This window comes from Papio anubis, chromosome X, assembly GCF_008728515.1.
Source record: "Papio anubis isolate 15944 chromosome X, Panubis1.0, whole genome shotgun sequence".
NCBI lineage: Eukaryota > Metazoa > Chordata > Mammalia > Primates > Cercopithecidae > Papio > Papio anubis.
In genome coordinates this window covers 19,322,725-19,336,170 of record NC_044996.1, presented here as the reverse complement: position 1 = coordinate 19,336,170, position 13,446 = coordinate 19,322,725, and the positions used below count along the sequence as shown (strand labels likewise).

At 40.9% G+C, this 13,446-nt stretch overlaps 1 protein-coding gene across 4 annotated transcripts in view; it reads left to right on the top strand.

Annotated features, from left to right (window-relative positions):
- The window catches only part of ZNF75D (zinc finger protein 75D), a 44,005-nt gene that overhangs the window by 17,824 nt on the left and 12,735 nt on the right, over window positions 1-13,446 (top strand). For 3 of the 4 annotated variants that reach the window (XM_021932717.2, XM_017954406.3, XM_003918315.5), the window contains exon 2: window positions 1,003-1,053. The exons of the other annotated variant lie outside the window; for it this stretch is intronic. The gene's annotated coding sequence lies outside the window, so the exon portion shown is untranslated. The remainder of the gene's footprint in view (window positions 1-1,002; window positions 1,054-13,446) is intronic. 4 annotated transcript variants of the gene reach the window in all.

The window sequence follows — 13,446 nt, the reverse complement described above, 5'->3', positions numbered from 1 at the left end:
CACCATTGGATATACATTTCCTTGAAAGTGTGTCTCATCAGTAGGGTTTTTTCCCCTGCCTTCTTCCCATTTCCAAATAAGACATCTTAGAGTAAAGCAAAGCTCATGGTTCTCACAGTAGCAGAAGGGGCAGGGCTCCTTAGTCTTAAGCTGGTCTCTACACCATGGCCGATGGTCAGGTCCTTGGCTATGGAATTGCTTGTTTTCACTCAGGAGAGGGCATTCCATTTTTGTCCCTGAGATTTCTGCTAGCCTCTGCTGTTGAGAACCTCAGCTGGGCTAACACAGCATGTACTGTATTCTCAGAGACCTAAGACAACTACCCTTGCAGCCATGCATGACCTCAATTCTGGTTCTCCCAATGTTCCAGTGTAGGCATCTGGGCCTGAAGCCCTGCCGCTGGTGATGTTAATGGTGCTCAGGTGAGTCATGACCTTAAGTCACTTGCAACACTGTGAGATCCAATAGCCTACTGACACACTGACCTTCAGCCTCTGACTACAGTGTTACTGGTGTCACAGAGGTGTGTGTGTCCTGAGGTAAGAAACTATATTTTTATTAGTGCACTAAGAGACACTGATGGAAAGTAATGTCCAATTCGAACAAGAGTTAGTATACTAACAGCAGCATCCTCTGTTTTAAAGTGTAATTGTATACTGCACATAATTGGTACAACGTTTATTATTAGCAGGAATCCACACATAATAAGACAATGTCTCTCTATTGCTTTGGAAATCAACTTTTTACTAGTTCAAATGTTTTCCATTTTATCTGGCCTATGTTTATTGAGAACATAGTCACTAACATAAGGTAAATGTGTATCCAAGTCCCATTGCTGACACTTATAAACTTATAAACTATTTTTAGATCAATTAGGTTCACTTCTCTAAGCTTCATTTTCTCATCTGTAAACTGGGGTCATAATCATTCCTACTTCAAAGTTTGTCAAGAAAACGTGTCATCAAGTATCTTACCTCTGTTTTTCATCTTTTACTGCGACAGATTTTAATCAGTGCCTTGGGATGCCTGCCCTCCTCTCCCCAGAAAGCCTTGGTATGTGAGTAATAAACCTGTTAAAAACCTTCTTTGGGTGTGCATTTGTGTGTGTGTGTGCGCTACCACAAGTATTGGTACAGTGAGCACGCTTTCTGAACAATGTCCACTATCACTGAGTATCTTTCATCTCTTGGTTTGGCTTCCTCACTGGCTCAGCTGCAGACTGAAAGGATGCACTTTGAGCTGCTTTCTACTAGAAATCTTGCTCTTTGAGCTATGTTTCTTTGCTCTGCATTTATTGAATCCTACCAAGCTTCAGTTTAACTAACCTAATATGGAAATTTCAACAGTTAGCTTTGGGGATAGAATTATGGGATCGGGGTCATCCTTAAAATGACCCTGGGTATTGTGTCTGGTTCCAGATGTATCTGTGTGTCTCAGATTACATTGTCTGAATTCCAGAATAAGCCATGACTGTCACTGGGCTCAGGGGAATGAATCTTACCCTGTGACTACTGTCTGTGTGTCTCAACCAGGCATTGGCCCCATTCTATAGAACTCAATGGAAAGAATAATGCCCTGTGCAATTTATGTGCCCATGAGGTGGTCACTCATATGGAGGAAGTGCAGTTACCATGTGACAGGCTGACTTCATGCTCCTAAGAGCAAAAGACTCACTAGGACCCTACAAAATGCTTTTGTTGTCACTGCAGCCTATGACTTTGTAACAACAGAACCCCTGATTATGTTACTGGAAAATGCTCGTGATATTTTCATGTGCCCTGTTGCACAATCAAGGGGCCCATTCAAACCTGATTTAAGCCCAGGATCCTTAAACCCAGTAAAGCAACCATTGCCACAAGGAAGGCTGCTAACTCTGATAATAATGACTTGAGACTATCTGGAAGAAGAAACCAATAAATATGAGCAGGGTAGGGAGGACCCCCCAAAGTGTATTTAGCACTTCCTTAAAAAACCTGAATACAAGGGTGAAGAAACAAAATTGACCCAATTGGAAGGCAAACATTTACTAAAATACTATATACAACAGAAAAACAAAAGGGTGCTAATTTGTTTTTATGCCTCTGGATTCAGAATTAATTGTAACACCTGCTAAAATACACCAATTGGTAAACCTTCATGTCCTTAATCAGTACTGGGGTCCAAAGTACAGCTGTATCTGGGGATCCCACTGCATTTAAACAAAGTACACCCTATATTCTTAGGGTAGTTATCAAACATAAAATAGAAGATATGCAAGTATGCCTTACCTTAAACAACAGAACTGTTACCTTGCCTAATTTTCCATGGCTATAGTACCCATGTCCTATTTCATAGTGGGCATGGATACTCAGACTCAATGACTAAAAAGTTAAAATTAAGTGTTTGACACTTAAAATCAGCTTTATTTTTAAAAGGACCCCATAAACCCTGTGCACACTACCTCATCTCCACCAGTTGAAATAATGCAGGCAAATATAAATTAAAACAGGGCCTTTAAGTATTGAAACCCATTATCTATATCTATATGTCTGTATCTATATCTATCTATCCTGTCTGTCTGTCTGTCTGTCTGTCTGTCTATCTATCTATCTATCTATCTATCTATCTATCTATCTATCTATCTACCTATCTCTCGCTCTATAAATACATTTGGAGAGAAAGAGAGACAGAGAAAGTGGTAATTATCCCCATTGCATCTCCATTTAACAGCTCAATTTGACCTGTTCTTAAACTTGGAAAAACTAAATGGCACTTTATGGCATATTTCCTGATCTTTGATGTCAAGGTTGAAAGGCCTTGATTAAGGCCTTTGTATTAGTTTTCTGTTGCTGCTGTAACAGATAACCATGAACTTTAGTAGCTTAAAATGACACAAGTATATTAACATTATGAAAGTCAGAATTCTAAAATGGGTTGACAGAATTATGTTCTTTTTGGCAGCTGCGGGGGTCCGTCCCACAGACCCTGACTCAACGATGGATGAATAAAGTACACTGACACACAGATATTCTGCTTTACCAGTTCAGCTGAGTGTCCGGGCCACTTAATAGCAGCCGCGGTCCCCACCAGCTAGTGAGACTCGCATTTATTCAGTAAAGATTAATTGACAAAGGCTTGAGTCAACACCACTAGAAGGTAATTGACATTGTGGACTTCCAGAGTAGAAAGCAATTAAGCAGCCACAGTAAATCAAAGGTTAGTCTTAGGACCACGTGAGTAAACAAGTTAGTTAGATAAACTACTCTACATTCCTTTGTATTTGTGCCCTGAGCTCTCTGGCTCCTGCATAGAGACTGTGGCTGCCTTCAGCCAGATCTATTACCGAAGTTATGCAAACTCTCAGGCCTTTCAGGAGCATTTGTGGCTATTATAACTAAAATTTTCCCCACCAGCCTGACTGAACCCCCACAGGCAACTCTAGGGAAGAATATATTCCCTTGCCTTTTCCAGCTTCTACATACTGCTCACATTCACTGGTTGCTGGTTCCCATCACATCAACCTCTGCTTCTGCAGTCACATCTCATTCCCCGAATCTGACACAAAAGCCATTAGACATGAGCTCCTTTATCAACATCCTGACATCCATTCCAGCTTTCTCTGCCTACTCTCCTGTAACAATGGAGAGATGTTTAAGCCCTTTCCCAAATCCCTCCACTGTACACATGGCCTTCATGAAGATTTTACCTTTATGGGGACTTCACTCCTACATAAACATCCAACACTAATTGCTTCTCTTCCTACATCAACAATGTTTCCTCTTTCTAATTAATAAAAATAGAAACAATTCTGAAGTCTATTTAAAAATATAAAATTATATAAATAAATCTTGCTATAATTTGAATGTGTCCCCTCCAAAATTCATGGGTTGGAAACTTAATCCCCAATACAGCAGTGCTCGGTGGTGTGGCCTTTGGGAGGTGATTAGGTCAAGAGAGTTCCATATTCATGGATGCATGGATGGATTAATGCTGTTATTAAAAGGGCTTGCAGGAATGGATTCACCCACTTTCACTTTTCTGCCATATGAGGACACAGCATTCATCCTCTCTTCCTCTTCTACCTTATACCATGTGAGGATGCAGCAAGAAGGCCCTCACCAGACCAGGTGTCAGTGCTGTGATCTTGGACTTGCCAGCCTCCAGAACTGTGAGAAAATAAATTTCTGTTTTTTATAAATTACCGAGTCTTTGGTAATCTGTTATAGCAGCACAAAATGGACTAAGATAACTGCACCTCAACCTTGATTCCCCTTAAGTCTCATTTGTTTCCTCTGTAGCGACTTCAAAACCTGACAAGGCGAGCATAAAGAGAGATAACCGTAAGATCATTTCCATCTATGGAGATGAAAAATCCTGAAGAAAAATAACCAAACAAATCCCATAATGCATTAGAAGAATTGTACATCATAACAAATGGAGATTATTCCCATAAAGTAAGAATAGCATAATATTAGGAAAATGACCCATATTTTTCTCCATATTAAGAGCTCACAGGGAAAAAAGTGAAGATCTTGAGGATGCTAAAACACAATTAGAAACCATCATTCATCATTTTGAAAAATCACCTAATGTGTATAAACATTTATTTGCCAAAACCATCAAAAATATTTCAAAGCAATTGTTAGTATCATGTATATCCAATAAAACAGTAACCAGACAACCAGATAAGGGCTATAAGCAGTTTTTCTTGTATTTCAGCATGCTTACTTTTTTACATTTTAACATTTCTGAGATCAAGAAGACAGTGATAAGATATATATATATATACACTTTAAATTTATTTAATTAATGATATGGCTTAAGAATTAAGGATATTCTGCTCTAAAGGCCAATTAGTATGGATTGGGAACATATATTTTATTTTCTAGATTCTAAGTTTTTTTTTTTTTTTTTTTTTTTTGAGATGAAGTCTTGCTCTGTCACCCAGGCTGGAGTGAAGTGGTGCAATCTCTGCTCACTGCAACTTCTGCCTCCCAGGTTCCAGTGACTCTCCTGCCTCTGATTTCCAAGTAGCTGGGATTACAGGTGCGTGCCACCACACCTGGCTAATTTTTGTACTTGTAGTAGAGACAGGGTTTCACTATGTTGGCCAGGCTGGTCTCGAACTCCTGACCTCGTGACCCGCCCGCCTTGGCCTCCCAAAGTGCTGGGATTACAGGCATGGGCCACCGTGCCCAGCCAAGATCCTCTTTTAAGGTTCTGAAATTATACCATTTTTATTATATACGTCAAAAATCTGACAGATGTCTGTTTGGAAGTTGCAAAGATAATTTTTAAGACTAAAAAACAGTAGGTAGAATATTAAAATATTTAGAGAATGCCAAAAAGATTCTCACACTGGCTTATCTATTTTGACTCTCATCCTTCAAAGCTAAACACTGTGGTATAATGAGAAACACCACTGACTAAGAGACAAAAGTTCTACTTCAGGCTTGACCAAGAATTAACTGTGTGCCCATTACTTCCATTTCGGGTCCTCATGACTTCTGAACTGATCTTTTGCAGAACCATATTGGTCCCCCCAACTTTGCCTTATCCTTAGACATTTCAGTAAATTTCCCTAATCACCTCCACAATCATTCAAAATGTATTTGTGGCCTCATGTAATGGCCAAAAAGACCACTCCTCATAGGAAGATATTAGATTACCTACTACATTTCTTACCTTTATTACAAAGGACAGAGTTTCTACCCTGGCCTGGAAACTTCTATGCCCCTGCCACGAATATTTTGTCCTCAGTGCACCAGAGTACATACTTCAGAGCTCTGCTCTGGTACACTTGATAAAGCACAGTGCAGAACCACACACTTCTTTGATAATGCTTACATTTGTTGCATGTAATACAAAATGGGAACTTCTACAACAAAATAATTAATTAGAAGAACATAAGTACTTTACAGAATCCAAGATATCAAAGCAGCAAACATGCTTCACAAGGACAGAAACAAGGGTAGCTCAAGAGAACTCAATAGTAGGTATGCTAAATAATGTTCTCTATACAGAAATGGCAGTAATGAAACTTAGAGGAAAATCACTGAGTTTTGGGGTCTAGTTCCAAACTCCAAATTATCAGGAAAAATTCCTGATTGGCTCATCTAGGGTGAGGTGACAAGTATCAAACCAAGTAGCAGTGAGAGGAACCATGACCTCTTTCCTTAGCATACTCTCTCTTTTTCCCTGAGTCCTAGGGCCTGATTGGTTGAGAACCAAGTGAAGTCATGGTTACTATGATTACTCATGACTTCTCTCAGAACCTAATGCCAACAGTCTGCAAGATTCAAATGCTGGCAACCATCACCTGGCTTCCTCTGGCTCAGGGCAGAATAGGGTAAGTGGAAGTTGCTGGGAGAGGAAGTAGGTATATCCCGTGGCTGTGTGCCATCTACATGTATCCTTCCTGGATGAAACATTCAGCTATCCTGGCCTCAGAGCTTGTCCCTGGCTTGTGCAAAATCCCTTCATTAAAATTTCTCCTTTGTGTAGATTAACAGCACCCACTGCATCTTGCCAGGTTCCCTGGGTAGTGATCAGTAACTTTGTCCACCATATTCCAATCAGGGAATTAGTCTTAGGTCGAATTTCCCACTTGCTTGTCAATCTCTGCATCCAGTCTTTGTCATGACTCTGCAATTACTCCCTCTATAATACACAGTTCATGTAAATGAAGGGTTTAGTTGCAGAAATTAAACACTGCAGTTAAACACTGCTGTGTCTCGCACAACTGTGTAACCCCCTCCCAAAGCTCAGAGCAGTGGAACTCCACACTTTTATTCTGTGGACCTGGGATGCAGGTGGGCTTTTAATGCCTTGGAAAATCTTATACTAAAACTGGACCTGTTTGTTGAGACATATGCATATGTCTCAAGCCATATTCCCTTCCAAGTATCTGATCTAGAATAACTATATTGTTACCATTAAAGTGTGACCCAGGTGGGTATTGTCTAGATGCAGGACATGGATTTTCCAGGCTCTCAGAGGGATAATGGTGAGGACAGGGCTTTGTGATTTTTATAGTGGGGTTCTCATGAGGAACTAAAATGACTATTATGAGGAGACGTGGCTTGCCTGCACACTGGCAATAAATCCTTCCCCTAATGCAACTATTACAAATGGAAGCTGTTTTCTCACTGGTTTTGGTTGGATGTGCCTTTTGTTCACACGATTTCTTAACTTCTCACCTGTCTCTGTGCTACCCGAGACCACAGCAGATGAACTCTAGCTACTTCCCTTTGAGAGGGTGTTTACTAACATTGCAGAGTCTGGGGGTGTTGGATTCAAGAGAGGCCCTGTTTAGAGAAGGTGGAAGGACAACTGAGTGGACACGTGGAGAAGCCCTGCAGCCCTAAATTTCTGGAGGGAGGTGACTTTAAGGAGTCCACTTAGAGGTCTCAATTCGTCTCCCTTGAAGTTTGGGGGAGGGTGTGGGTAGACGTTATAATCAAATAAATTTAAAATGAGAGTGGCTTGCAGAGTGGGGAGGGAATTCTCTCAAGAGATGTACTTTTTCAGTTGAGAAAAAGAGAGAGGGAGCTAATGAGGTAACCAGAAATGCCTAGGAAAGAAAGAATCATCTTTCAGCTGTTGGTGCAAAATAACTTTGAGCCTGCAATTCTACTTCTCGCCAGACATTCAAGTGTGAGGGTAAATTAGCATACAAGGTGTTCAAATGTGCATTCTCTAAAAATAGACCCTGAGGCACACTTATGAGTAGAAAGTGCCTATGTAGGAGGGATTCCCAGGCAGTGCTGGTAGGGGCGTTGAGAGATGTAGAAGGAATGCAGCTAATTAAGTGGCAAGAATAATCTAACAGGTTGCCAGTGTGGGTAATTTGAGCTAATTCTCAGGGGGATCCTATGGGAGACTGTGTCGAACACACACCTGACATTCATCCCAAGGGTAGGATGAGAAGTCTTGAGGGTATTTAGCCACCAAATACCCAACTATACTTCTTAAAGGACTTCCCCCAGGGGTGATATAAATCTCTGTCACCTCCAGTTGGCCTTGGGTCAAGTCCAGCATGCTCTAAGGGTGAGACAAAAAGCCCCCAAGGCAGAGAGTCATGGCAGTTGCCATAAGCAGCCCTGTAGATGCAAAGGTGAGACTTAGTTCTGCAGGGCCGGAGTCTAAATATGTAAGTCAGTGTCAGAATCTTTTTGGCACTGTCTGTTCCTTAAATAGGTCAATATTCACCATTTGTGAAAATCTTGATTGTACTGGAGCTACATTTCCTCTCTATAGGTAGCATGTTTTAAATGTTTTTATCAATTATCAATTTTAATTGTAAACTGGTTGTAGGAACTCTGTCCCAGAGAGTTGTGAGATGCAAGGTTAGCCATCGAGGGAACATTTGCATTGTAGACATCAAAATCTTCCCACTGGGGAAAAGAAAGCAGAATTTTTGTAGTGTGTCCTGCTTGCAGATGTGCCATGCTGGGTGTCGGGCACAGGTCTCTCCCTGGGGTTTCGTGGAGATCTTGGGCTGCATTTGTCAGAAACTCTATTCTTACCATTCAGGCTGCAGGGGCCCAAGTTGCAGTGTCTCACCTCTTGTTGAGAGGTTGCTCAGCATGTGGAATACAAACCTCCTCCTCTCCAGGTCTCCCACAGCAGCTGGAACTTTATTCATGTTCCTATCATTATATTCTCTATGGAATGGGATGAGTTGCTGGTTAGCTTGCTCCCACCCACCTATGCTCATCCAGGTCCACGCTCAGTACACTGTCCCCATAGTGGGTGCCCCTGTCCCCAGGGGTTCTTGGAAATGCTGTTCTGGATGGTGACTCCATTTCAGCACTAACATAGCCACTGGCAGCCACAGATGGCCTTCTCGAGCTTGTATTGGGAGTCTAGTAATGAGTCCTTTTTGTCGCAGTTCAGATGGGACTTGCAATGCCCAGCTCCACTGGTGTTGCTTTTTGTTTTTCTTCTATCTCCAGTCTTACAAATCAGTGATTATTGATGAAATGCCGAGAAGCTACAGCAACTTCCGGCTGCTCTCTTTGAGCATTATGTTAGGTGACTGGGGCCTCCTGTTCTGTTTAAGGAGCCCAACTGCTTGTCTTCTCGATTAGCTTTAAAAGAGTTGAATTAGACCAGGCATAGTCCCTGTTTACAGCAATGCGGGCTATAGGGGCTTAGAAAGAGGCTATACTTAAGTATATTCCTGGGAAACTTCTATACTTGTGTATCCCTGAGTCTAGGCACCTGACCATTGCTGGTGGGCATCTGGGGACCATTAATCTGCTCCAGCTTGACAGTTGACTAGCCCATCCCTGACCTATGCAAAACTTTGCACCACGCTACCACATTATACTCCCTTCCTTTTGTGATTTAGATCACAACTGACCACAGTTACTGTTCAAATAGAGATCACAAGACTAATTAAATGCACTCTTTGTGGCAATAAGATACCAAATTATAAACAAAGCCTAAGGCCATGCCAGTCAAGGGTTAATTCCCGCTCTGCTACACCCAAAGAATAAAGTATGTTCTAATTGCCACAAAACTTTTCTTTCTCTCTAGCAGCTAAACAAGCACTGCCCTAGAGATAAGCAATATTGAAACAATTGCAGTTCACTCACTTGTTGGCTTACTGACCTCCACTCACCTGTTCCACAAGCCATAACTACAGCTTTTATTGGACAAGAGACAGATTTCAATACCTCTCTCCTGATAAGAGACCACTGAACATGAACTGATTCTGGCCAGATTAAGGCTGCACACTGAATGCCTTCATATCCTTGTTTCACCTTTGATGTATAGGGCCTAAATATAATGTATTTAAATGTTAAGTCTCTGCCCTAAAGTGAACATGAGATGCGTGTAATATATGTGTTTGCTTATCCCACATGCACATATCCCTCCTTCATGAATATTCATAGCTCCCAGCCACTCCAGCCAGGGGTAAAAGGGGCCAAGTTACAGCTTGAGCCATTGCTTCAGAGGGTACAAGCCCCAAGCCTTGGCAGCTTGCACGTGGTGTTGGACCTGTGGGTGTATAGAAGTCAAGAACTGAGGTTTGGGAACCTCCACCTAAATTTCAGAGGATGTATGGAAATACCTGGATATCCAGGCAGAAGTCTAATTCAGGATCAGAGCCATCATGGAGAACCTCTGCTAGAGCAGTGCAGAAGGGAAATGTGGGGTTGGAGCCCCCACACAAAGTCCCCACTGGGGTACTGCCTAGTGGAGCTGTGAGAAGAGGGCCACCATCCTCCAGATTCCAGAATGGTAGATCCACCAACAGCTTGTACCGTGTGCCTGGAAAAGCTGCAGGCACTCAAGGCCAGCCTGTGAAGGGGCTGCCCAAGGCCATGGGAGACTACCCCTTTCATTAGCATGCCCTGGATGTGAGACATGGTGTTAAAGGAGATTATTTCAGAGCTTTGAGATTTAATGTCTACTCCACTGTGTTTGGGTCTTGCATGGGGCCTGTAGACCCTTTGTTTTGGCCAATTTCTTCCATTGGGAATGGAAGCATTCCAGTGCCTATATCCCCATGGTATCTTGGAAGTAATGCATTTTCTTTTGATTTTGTCTTGTCTCAGATGAGACTTTGGACTTGGACTTTTGAGTTAATGCTGGAATGAATGAAGACTTTGGGGGACTATTGGGAAGGCATGATTGTGTTTTGAAATGTGAGGACATGAGATTTGGGAGGGGCCAGGAGTGGAATGATATGGTTTGGCTCTGTGTTCCCACCCAAATCTCATCCTGAATTGTATTCCCCACATGTCGAGGGAGGGACCTGTAATCCCCATATGTTGAGGGAGGGAAGTAATTGGATCATGGGGATGGTTTCCTCCACGCTGTTCTCATGATAGTGAGTGAGTTCTTATCTGACAGTTTTATAAATGGCAGTTTTTCCTGCATTCTCACTTCTCTCTTGCCACCTTGTGAATAAGGTGCCTGCTTCCCCTTCACATTCTGTCATGATGGTAAGTTTCCTGAGGCCTCCCCAGCCATGTGGAACTGTGAGTCAATTAAACCTCTTTCCTTTATAAATTACCCAGTCTCAGGTATTTCTTTATTGCAGTGTGAAAACAGACTAATACACTTGTTGAATATTTATGCTTGGCCAACCAAGCATGCATATAGTTCAGCATAAAGCCCTGCCTCATCCTTCCCTCCCTCAAAGTGTTTGCTTTTTGTTTTCAGTCAGAGGCTGCACTTCTCTCCTGCAGGTTGTCATCCCCTACTTAAGAAATAAAGTCCTCCTTTCTAAATGGATAAATTGTGTGTGTGTGTGTGTGTGTGTGTGTGTGTGTGTGTGTTTATGAGATGGAGTCTCACTCTGTCGCCCAGGCTGGAGTGCAGTGCTGCAATCTTGGCTCACTGCAACCTCTGCCTCCTGGATTCAAGTGATTCTCCTGCCTCAGCCTCCCGAGTAGCTGGGACTACAGGCATGTGCCACCACACCCAGCTAATTTTCTGTATTTTTAGCAGAGATGGGGTTTCACCATGTTAGCCAGGATGGTCTCGATCTCCTGACCTCATGATCCGCCAGCCTTGGCCTCCCAAAGTGCTAGGATTACAGGCGTGAGCCACTGTGCCTGGCCAAATTGTGTGATTTTTAAGTTGACACAATGAAGGTCCACTTCTGACTTTCCCCTTTTGCATAGGGTCCATTTGGCCCTGAGCTGTCGATTTCCAAGTATGAATGCTTCCTGCTTTGTCCCATCACTTTATGCCTGGAAAAAAGTGCAGGGGCAAGGGGAAGCTTTATAACATTCAGTTTATTTCCTTCTTCTGCTTCTTTGTATGAGAAAGAGCCAACTTTTGATCATTTTTTGTTCAGCTGTGATATTCTGCTGCATAAAGAAGATTGAACACTGAATACCACATTAATATGGTATTCCCAGATGACTTATTTGCAGAAACTGACCTGTTTATCCTAAAATTCATATGTAAATTCAAGGGACCCAGAGTCTAAAGCAATCTTGAAAAAGAAGAACAAAGATGTAAGATTCATATTTTGTAATTTCAAAACTTACTACAAAGCAACAGTAATCCAGACAGTGTGGTATTTGCATAAGGCTAGACATTTAGAACAATAGAATAGAATTGAGAATTCAGAAACAAAGCCATACACCTTGAGTTAACTGATTTTCACCAAGGGTGCCAAAACAATTTAATAGGGAAAAAATAGTCTTTCAACAAATTATGCTAGGTCAAGTGAATATCCATATGCAAAAGAAAGAAATTGTACCTCTATCTTATATCATACACAAAAATTAACTCAAAATGGATGAAAGATCTAAATAAATTAGGGGCTAACACTATAAAATGATCTAAAAGAAAACACAGGTGTAAATGTTTGTGCCCTTGGATCAGGTGGCTGTTTTTTCAGATGTGACGTAAGAAACCAAATAAAAAATAGATCAACTGGCCATTACAAAATTCAAATATTTTGTGCAGCAAAGGACACCATCAAGAATGTTGAAAGTTAACCCACAGAATGGAAGAAAAATGTGCAAATTATATGTCTGGCTTGTGTCTAGAATATATAAACAATGATTACAACTCAATAATAAAAGACAAATAACAATTAAAAATGAGCAAAGGATCTGAAAAAAGTTTCTCCAAAGAAAATATACAAATGGCTAATAAGCACATGAAAATATGCTCAATATCATTAATTATAAGGTAAATGCAAATCAAAGCACAATGAGATGTCACGATACACTCACTAAGATGGATATAATTTTAAAAGGCATATAATAACAAGTGTTAGCAAGAATGTAGAGAAATTAGAACCCTCACACAGTACTGGGGGGAATGTAAAATGGTGTGGTCCCTTTGGAAAATAGTCTGGCAGCTCCTCAAATGTTTAAACATTAAGTTGACATATGGTCTAGCAATTACACCACTACAAATATATGTAAAATAAATAAAAATATATGTCCACAAAATTTGTACACAAATGTTCATAGCAGCTTTATACATAATAGTCAAAAATTGAAAAAATTCTAATACCAATTAACCAATGAATGGATAAACAAAATGTCATATATCCACACAATGGCATATTATTCAGCAGTAAAAAAGAATGAAGTAATGACACATGCTACAATATGGATGAAGTTTGGAACCATTGTGCTTAAGGAAAGAATGGAGACACAAAAGATTACATATAATATGATTCCATTTATATGAAATATCCAGGATAAGGAAATGTATAGAGAAAAAATGTAGATCAGTGGTTGCCTAGGGTTGGTGCTGATTGGGAGGTGGGGGATGACAGGAAATGAGAAGTTAAAGCTGCATGGTTCAATATTTTTTGGGGGGTGAGGTAAATATTCTATAATTGATTGCCATGTTGGTTACTCAACTCTTTGAGTATATTTTAAAAACACTGTTATTTAGAATACTTTAAATGATGTAATTCATGAATTATATCATAATTTAGCAGTTAAAAAAATTCTAATTTCTAGAATCAGAAATCAA